The 9893-nt window shown below is 44.5% G+C and overlaps 1 pseudogene; it reads right to left on the bottom strand.

Annotated features, from left to right (window-relative positions):
* Positions 1–8990: 8990 nt before the first annotated feature.
* Positions 8991–9110, bottom strand: LOC136643111 (5S ribosomal RNA; annotated as a pseudogene).
* Between the last annotated feature and the right edge of the window lie 783 nt (positions 9111–9893).

Here is a 9893-nt window from a genome sequence, read left to right as displayed (position 1 = left end):
GTCATTAAACCAAGGAGGCCCTGTGAAAATCTCCAGGATTGTGTATAGTTGTGGTTTGGAGACTGATGCTGATTCCTGGAGACTCTGGACCAATGCTGGAGGATTGACAACCCTAGGCAAGGCGAGCTTCGAACCAAGGAGTTCCTCATTCACAGTTCAGTCTCTTAGGTACTATGCCACATCAGCTGGGGGCTGCTGTGGTGAAGAAGGGGGGCAGGGAAGACCCTGAAAGGTAAAAGCATGACCACTGAAAACACTGCGTGGAAACGCTAATTAGTGGAAACACAAACTCTAGAAGAATAGCCACTCTAGAAGAATAGCCATGTGGACCAATTCACCAGGAGAGAATGTGAAATACAGAGGAAGTAAAATTTTATGGGTGGACACGTGAAGAACACTAGGCATCCTTCCTTAAGTGCAAATACCTACATTTTTCTCACTTCTTAGACACTAATTACCTTATGTTCATATCAAAACACAGGAGCACTTTAAAATTCTAGTGATAAAAATTAACTGGAAAAAAACCCCAACTTTTAGCCTGCAATCTCTTTAAAGAAGAAAACTCCAATATTTTAAAGACGGTTCTACTTAACATTTGATGGGCTAGCTAGAATCTCCTTCCCAAAATACCTCTTCTACAAGTCATATGTATGTCTCTTCATCAGTAGTGAACATGGCAACCATGTAGGGCTATGCACACGTGGTAGCTGCGAAATGTTTGTTCATTTGCTTCAGTGGGAAATCGGTTAGTATACGCACATTCCTGTATATTTGACAGTAGAATTCCCATTATTCTAATTCTGCTTGGAAAAGTTTGTTCATCCAGTGCAGCAGGGATTGTGTGCTCAAGTTTTCGCACAACCTGATTATCCAAACAATTTAGGTCTTGTGTCTCGAAGCCAGCCATTTTCAACCACTGTGCCGTGGCACACTGATGTGCCACGAATGGTCTGCAAGTGTGCCACGGAAGTTTGGGGAAGGTCATTTATTAGTAGGGCCATTGGGGGATGTGAGCCCCCCACCATGGTGTGCCTTGTCAATTGTCAAAAAAACCGATGGTGTGCCTTGACCATTTTAGGACCTCGTCATGAGACGAAAAAGATTGAAAACCACTGTTCTTGGCGCCTGTCTGTAATTGTTGTCGATGGAATAATACTAACATACAATATTGTCAATGTCTGTGAATTACTATACAGATTACTGGGCTGATTAGGTTAATTTTTCTGGGCATTCAGGAAAAGCATTGCATAAATATGCTTGTTCTTATTAGATTGTATTATAAAAGAAAGTCCACAAGAGGAAGAGGAAGATTTTATCTGATCCCTCTTTCCTGTTGCAGCCCCTCAAAGCACATGCCAGTCTGCTCCAGAGGATTCCCTAATCCTCAAGACTCAATTTTTCAAAAGCACAGGCAGGTTACCCCATGCCAAGGGGAACTAAAGTTTTTCCATTTGCAGAAGGATGCCTTAGGATACAACTTGCTTGGTTTTTGTTGCTTGTTTTGCTTCTTTCCTTTTGTAGCCCACCTTCCTTTCAAGGAGGTGTGCATACATTTGCCAGACAGAGAGAGAGAGAGAGAGGCAGAGGCAGGCAGGCACTTCCAGCAGGCCTCTTTATTTATGTCTGTCAAGCTTAACTTCATCCATCTTCATCTGCAAGTTGAATTTGAGCCCTGCTCCCCTGGGAGCAGCGTGAAGCACAAAATAAATCCCATTTACTCGAGACCATACAGAACAGCCTTTATGTTAATCTGCAGATAAACATATTTAAAAGCAATATCTCTTGTGACCTAGCAATGTTCCCCCGAGCAATTTGATGCACTTTACAATATTTTGGCTGTTTTATTTTATTTTCAGCACACGCTTAAATGTACTTTTGCAGGAGCAAGACGGATTATGATGATCTTTCAGATTTTTAGACATTGCCTATACTGGTTTTCATTATTTCTTCAGCTAGTCTTTTCTTTTAACCATATCGTAAAATGAAAATTCATAAATTTATTTGAGTTATTGAGGGTTTCAATTTTTTGGTGGTGACATTACTGTATGGACAGAAAAGGCTGACACGGCACATTTAGCCTTGACACAGCATGCATAGATAACATGGGATCCTCCTCCTGGTGACATTTTTATTATCTCAACATCAGTAGGCAAGTTTTTTGAGTTGGGCCTTTGGCTTTTCATAATTTATTTTAACTTGTGGATGTGAGGAAGGTAATAGTGGGCAACTGCCCCAGATTCACACTTGGAGGGGACCACATCTGTTAACAGATCTGAGAGAATCTGGCAGTCCCCATATGGCAAAACTTACTTCAGTTAAGAGCTTTACTTGAACACAGACAACTGCAGCCATTGCTACATACAGGCAGAAAACTACAAGGCAGGAAAAGAAATTAGAGGTTAACTGCAGTGAGGGAGAGACAACTAACAAGACTTTAACAAACAAACTTCCCCTACTGGCGAAGACCAACATTTACACACTTGCAGACCACACACACACAGAGTGTGGCTCAGCTTACATCATTGCTCTTCCAACAACATCAACAGTGCAATATTTCAGGGTGTGAAATGGTCAGATGCTGTATGTTTGCAGTATGTGAGGCAAGGCGATGAAACAAAGCACTAAGTTGAATATTACTCTTTGGCTTGTTTTCTCTCTTTTAAAAAAAAGATGCATTTTCTTGAACATAAGAAGAACCCTGATGGATCAGGCCAAGGGCCCATCCCGTCAAGCTTCCTGTATCTCACAATGGCCCACCAGATGCCTCTGAGAGCACACAAGACAACAAGATACCTGTATCCTGTTGCCATTCTCGGTCAATCTGCTCAGCTAAAATTCCTCTCAGAGGCCCTGGATAGATGACATGAGATTTGCAGGACTCCTGCACTCCTCTGTAAGGAAGTAAAATGATGTATCCTGGACATATTCTATAGCAGGAGATTTTACACTTTCTGCTTACAGGAATCCCTTTGTGCACTGACAAGTCCCTCGTTATCTACTATGGAACCCTGCACTATGTCGAAGATGCACATGAACTCTGTGAACCTGGGGCCCTGGCCAGGCCTGTTAGGCCTCACTGGCACATCTTATGAACAAAGAGACGAGAACATGACCAGTGTTCTCCTATGGATGCATATTGCAAGGGATATTGCCCACCAGCTCGCGGCGGGCAAGCTGTCTTTCAGGGGAACGTACTTGTAGTTGTTAATTGTCTCCTTGAGGAGCTCCTGACAAGCTTCCACAGAACCCTAAAGCCCACTTGGAAATCCCTGTTCTGCATTCTGGATGCTTAAATCTGTTCATCTTGTGTTGCTCATGCTGTAGAACAGGGGTTTCCAAACACCTCCCAGGGGGCCAGATGCGGCCCACGGTGTGCCTCTAACTGGCCCGTAGCCAGCCTCTGATTCCCTGAGCACCTCTGACCCGGTTGACCAAACACAACCAGAATTGTGCTTGTGGGGTGAGGGGAAGGGGGTCCATTTAAGTGTGTGCTTTATTTCTTGGGCTGTGTTCATGCTTGGAGAAGTCCTGGACATTTGAGTTGAGTCCATTCATTTATTCATTCATCTAAGTTCCATCTCTAATGAATTTATTTAAATTTTATATTTAATTTTTTTCTGGCCCTTGACACTGCCAGATATTTGATGCAGCCCTTCAGCCAAAAAGTTTAGAGACCCCTGCTGTAGAGCACACACCAGGCTAACGTGCCAGATAACCTTTTTAGGTGATTATAATTTGGTATTCTGTGCATTTTTAAACTGATAATCTTAAAGCACTCTTAGTCTCTGTGATTTATTTAAACGCTAATAAATTATACATTTCTGGCACTTTAGGAATTCATGTGAAAATTATTTGGAGTCAATGCACTATAATGTACTCCTCAGTGGTCTCTTGTGGCCAAAAATATGTCACACAATTCCATCCACTCTCTGGTTTCACATTTTAGAGTGACTTTGGCTTACACACAGGTTGGGAAAAGCAAAGGAACACTTTTTTTCACAGACTTTGAACATTTGAAATCCATTTCATAAATGGTGAGGGCTCACATTCTCCATTCACTTTGTTCTATCTACTTAGTCTCTTTGCGTGTTCAAAACGGCAACATCTTCAGTCTGAAAGATTTTCCTGGCTGCTTTTCTTCAATATGGAGTGGAAACCTTGGTTTATCTATCTGTCACATTGGTAACCCACCCTTCTTTTAACCAACGCAGGGTAGCTTATGTGGGTTTGAAATGCCAGTCCTTTATCTGCAGCTCCCAGTGTGGTGCCATGGGGAGGAATGGGATTGTACCCATACTTTGGAAGGAGGCGAAAACATGTTGGCAAGCTGTGCGTCTGTTACTTGGGTTGTGTGACCTTTGGAAAGCAATCAGCAGTGGAGGACTGAAGGATCTATCAGGGCATGAGGACCCCATTTTTACCTGGTCATCTCAAGGCTGGGAGGCCATTGACTATGCTAAGGTTAACAAGGGGGTGCAGGAAGACAGCGTTGGGGTGCTTTGCATCCCATTCCATGTCTAACCCTGTGTCCTTGCTTGGAGTCACTAAGGTTAGTATCGTCCAGTGCAGGGCAGGGAGAGGACAGTGACAAGGGTGGGCAGAACAGGGGTGGGAAGGGGGCAAAACAGAGTAGAGGAGGGCTGCAACGGCTGGAAAAATCTCTGAAGCCTAGGTCTACCCATCTGGTAGATGGGACTTCCACTTTGCCTGGTTAAGAAATTTCCAGCTCCTCTCTTTTGGTCTCACCCCCATGAAACACCATGATATATAACAGGATGATATTAAGTATTCTAAACTACCTAGATTTCGCAATTTTGGCTAGTAGTAGTGTTACCCTCCCCAAGTGTGTCACCCGGTGCGGTACACACACCCCTGCACTTCCCTAACAATGCCACTGCTGGAGGGAGAGCTATATCAGAAGAACATTGGTAGCTTGGAGGATTAAAGCTGAGCAAACCATCCTGCTCTCTTTGGTAACCAGCATCAGGCTACATTTCTTGAAGACTGTGTGTGAGTTCAGGCCATTTAGGGGAGTGCCTGGTTCAGGGGAGATATCCTTGTGCATCACCTTTTGCAGTTCTGTGTTTCTCTTCCACACTATGACCCAGTTCCTTGGTCCATCAGTAATGGGCCAGCAGCTCTAGCTTTTCAAGCTAAGGACAAGAGATGGATGGATAACATGGCAGGCTTTAAGAGACTATAGAATGCTTGAGGTGTGGTTCAGAGTTCAGCTTCATCAACCTGATGGCTGAGTGCCAGTTTTTCCAGAAAGTCTTAGAGAGCCTTCACAGGTGCTTGAAATTTTAGGATTTGCTTTGTTTGAAGGTTTGTTGTTTTGTGCCACAATTTTTGTTGCCTGTTTGAAGTTCTTAGAATCAGTGAATGTGTTGTAATATCTTAGAATGACTCATCACACTGAGGTCTGCAGTCTGGTTATATACACATCTCAGGGGTGCCGTCACATTTAACTCTGTTGGCTCAAGGCCAACCATAGAAGCTACCATCTGCCATGTTGTTCCATTGAATCCTTCTGTCTGGTATAGGCATTGAAAGGTATTCACAGGTACAGGGAAAAAGTTCAGGCCTGGTTTTTTTAAGCGTCCTTCTGCTTATGCATTTTCAGTCTTGGAAAGGGATTAAATGTGCTCTGTCAAAAATTGGTTTATCTCCCCTACTTTGATACACGTTCATGCTAGATTGGTGCTGTTTCTACCATTGCTTACTTGGGTTTCTTCTATACCCAAAGTAAGAAAATAGTGTTTGAGAATGCCCCAGTCTCACAGGGGTACCATGGCTTCCTTCAGGCCAATCCAACACTCACACATGCTCCCCACAGGCCTGTTGCATCGTGACAGCCATCCGGAGACCATAAGATCAGCTTAATGCCCATCAGATCAGTGTTTCCATTGCCATGACAATGGAGACACTTGATCCAGGGTTTGAGGGACAGGAAAAGCAGGGAGCCTGTGTAGGAAGCTGCATGCCTGTAAAAGGGCTTGTGTTTCACATGCAGACAGATGGGCCACTCAGTAGCATAGCTAGAGGGGGCGGTGCACTAAGTTTTGCAGGGAGCCTCCCTGCAGTGTGCAAGCGGCTCCTCCCCCTCCCCATGGGAGCCATTCACCTCCATTCTCCCCCCCCCGCCACCCACATGGCTCCAAAGGGGAGGGGAGCACGCTGCAGGGAGGCTCCCTGCAAAACTTAGTGTGCCGCCCCCCTTCTAGCTACACTAGTGGGGCCACTTTCAGCCCTACAGATAGCTGATGATGAGGGCTCAGTCTCCTGTGACTCTTGCTTGAAAGGGAATCAGGTTACTGAGCCCAGGGAGGTTGCCTACTGGAGGAGGAATTGGGTTATTGTCAACTCCTCTCCTCCTTTAAAGCAAGCCAAGCTCCTTCCTTTTGCCATTCTGTCTTTCTCCCGCTCCCCATTTTTTGAGTTCCCACTGGCCATGAACTGAAAGGATACTTGGGCAACCTGTGACATCGTAGGTAGAACCCCATAAGGTTATGTTGACAGCAAACAAGGCAGGGACAACAACAGGTAAAAAGAGTCTCAATGCCTTTTGCTCTGACATTAGGCATTGGCCAAAGTGTCTAATGCCTGACTCCTAAGGGCATTCAAGATACTATGATGCTGGTTGGTTCTGACAGGTTTTTTTTTTTTCTTCAGCAAGCAGATGTTGGAGTCAGGATCCTGTGTGAGTTCTGGTTTGTGGCCATGGTTTATTTGTTTTCCTGCTTTACCATTACTGTAAATCACCAGTGCTCAAACTTCTCAGAAGTAAATCTAAGAAAAGTCTTTGTGGGGCAGGAAAAGGCAGTGACACAATCCCCAGGACCATGCCGTGCAGGGGAAGAGGGACTATTTTGAGACTAAGCATGTACTACCAGGGTCCAGGGGGCTGTGGGGAGCTCCGTGGAGTGCTCTGCAGGGTTCCTCATGGCTTGTAAAAAGTTCAAGTTATGTTTGCTACAAAACCAGAAGTGGCTTTCGATCACAGCTTTCACTTTTTACAAGCCACTGGGAGCACTGCAGAGTGCTTTGCCTGGCTCCCCACACCCCCCAACCCTGGCAGCATGTAAGTAAAGTCTAAAAATAGCCCCCTTCCCCTACAATGGCACAATCCTGTGAGGCACATCACTGCTTTTCCCCTTCCCCTTGCCCCTTAAAGGGACGGGGCAGTGTTGCACAGGCTCGTGGGTCGCGAGCCACAGTTTGAGGACTACTGCTGTAAATCATGGGTCTCCAAACTTTTCAGTACAAGGGCCACATTGTATGTTTTACACATTTTTGTGGTCCTAAAAAAATCAGTTTTACAAATGAATGAAATTTAAATACATTAATAAGTTTTCCTTGGATCTATTTTGTAACCAGCATGATAAGATTCAGAACAAAAGAGGAAAGTGACAATTACAAAGAAACAATGCCATGCTTAAACTGTGAAATGTTATATACGTAATGAGTAAAAATGTCAAGCATTAGAAAACGCTCTGACAAAAAAAAAATGTTGCCGCAGGCCATATAAAATCTTGTGTTGGGCCAGATGTGGCCCCCGGGCCGTAGTTTGGAAACCCCTGCTGTAAATGGTAAGTCTGAATCTTTGACCATGGAAATGCAACAACTTTCTGTAACTACTTTCACTGCCTGACAACAATTCCACAGGCTTTGATGTATTTTGGTTTTACTGTGTTTTCAAACCTTGGTGAGCGGAGCCCCCTCTCAAATAATCACTGACACCCCCCCCATTGTTACTTTGTAGTGCTGAATTTTGGGGGCATCTTTTAAAGAAAAAGTCCCAGTAGATATTTTCTACCCCATGTGTGTTAACTTGTGTGCATCTTTCTGCTTTACATGGTGTTACCCTCTTTATACATTAATGTAATGTGGCCTGAGTTATCCCCCTTTCCTTCCCCCCTCCCAGCACTGAAACCCCACATGAAACAACAGGATATGTTTGATGTGTGAACGACAGTGTAAAATCCTGAGAGACACTTGACAGAAGATGGCACGCAGGGTTTCTAAAAATACCGTGTAATGCATACAGCCAGAGAGTGTCTGAGGCAGCTCTGGGAATTCAGCTGGTGTGTCAGAAGGAAGCAATGCCAGCTACAAGGCTCAGCAGATCCTGGTACTTAATAAAACATGGGGAAGTGGCACAGGAAACTCGGGCTTGTCAGCACTGACACCATATAGGGGATTTCAACAAGCGGGTGGCTAACGACAAGCGTCCTTTTGGCCAGCAAGTGTGGTCCCCACCCCCAACTCCAGCACACTACAGCGCACTGTTGTGCTTGGTTTGTAAAGTTAATTAAAATCCTGAGAATGCAAATGTGGAGAAACGATGTGAATGTCAGGTGGAAAGGGCGTCTTCCCCTCCCACTTGGATTGTTACATTTTAATTTCAAATTTTAATGAAGGTTTCAGTGAGCATTGATGTAAAAGGCAGCACTAATGCACGGCACATTTAAAAGAGCTTCAGGACCAAGGCATGGCTGCTCTTTGTGTCTCGTGAATGTGGGGCAAGTGGAGTACCAGCAACAACTTGGAGGACATTCATACAACTGCTCTGCTTGGACTTGGTCTCTCCCTCTTTTCCAAGTGCCCAAATGTATTATGTTTGTGGGGCAAATAGGTCGTCTGAATAGTGTGATAGCCATATGCTGCAATTTGCTCTTGCAGATGCTGGAATTCTATCTGGAGGAATCTTTGGTCATTGATTGCAAACTCCAAACTTGCCCTCATAGCAAACCATTCAGAGAACCCCTTCATAAGTGTGGTTAAATGCAGATGGTAAAGGAAGTGCCCAACCGCAAGTATAGAGATTGGGTAGAGCTGGGTAGGCTGCTAGGGATTCCCCCGTTCCATCTCCTTCACCTCATCACCCAGAAACTCCCCCTTTCTTCCCCCTCCTGCCTCATTCCTCCCTCAGTCCACTCCACTGTCACTCACATAGTTGGCAACCTTCAGTCTCGAAAGACTATGGTATAAGCCTACAGCACCTGGTATTCCCAGGCGGTCTCCCATCCAAGTACTAACCAGGCCTGACCCTGCTTAGCTTCCAAGATCAGACAAGATTGGGCATGTGCAGGGTAACAGTTGCTGCTGTCACTCACATTGCGCTGGCGAACAGAATCTTCTGAGCATGTCCAGCCACCTGCAATTAGCTGGTACGTGTTCCGCCAGTGAAAGTTGGGGAACATAGGATTGGGTTATTAGTCTGTTCTTTCCTGCTTCCCTTTCCAATGAACAGCTTTCATTCATTCATTCATTCATTCACTTACTGTATTTATACCCTACTCCAGTGTTTCTCAAACTGTGGGTCAGCACAAGTTTGGGTGGGTCACAAGCCGATGTCAGGTGGGACCCCATGCATTTCAATATTTTATTTTTAATATGTTAGACTTGATGCTACCATGGTATGTGATTGCATTTGGGGAAATGTTACAGACCTGTGTATATTTTTTTTTAACAATTATAGTAAATAGAACTTACTCCTGGGTAAGTGTGGGTAGGATTGCTGCCTAAGATTGTTAAAAATTTTCCTGCTTGATGATTTCACTTCTGGTCATGACATCACTTCTGGTGGATTCTGATAGATTTTCATTCTAAAAAGTGGGTTCCAGTGCTAAATATGTGAGAACCACTGCCATACTCTGTTTCCCTGAAGGGCACTCAAAGTGGCTACCTAATGCCATGTGAATGGCTTGAGAATCCCCAGTTTAAGAATTCTCTGTCTTTGCATACAGTAAAAATCAGTGTTGTCATGAAATGAGCAACAGAAAAAATTACTGCTCTTCATATTGCTGTAAATTCCCGTTCCCCCTTCTTCAAGCAACTGGAAGTTCCATGATTGACTCTGTTCAGGAATTATTTTCATGTGTGGAGCAGGG

This window comes from Tiliqua scincoides, chromosome 2 (genome assembly GCF_035046505.1).
Source record: "Tiliqua scincoides isolate rTilSci1 chromosome 2, rTilSci1.hap2, whole genome shotgun sequence".
Classification (NCBI taxonomy): Eukaryota; Metazoa; Chordata; class Lepidosauria; order Squamata; family Scincidae; genus Tiliqua; species Tiliqua scincoides.
Note: the sequence above shows the minus strand (reverse complement) of the source record. Positions and strands in the feature narration are given on the sequence as shown.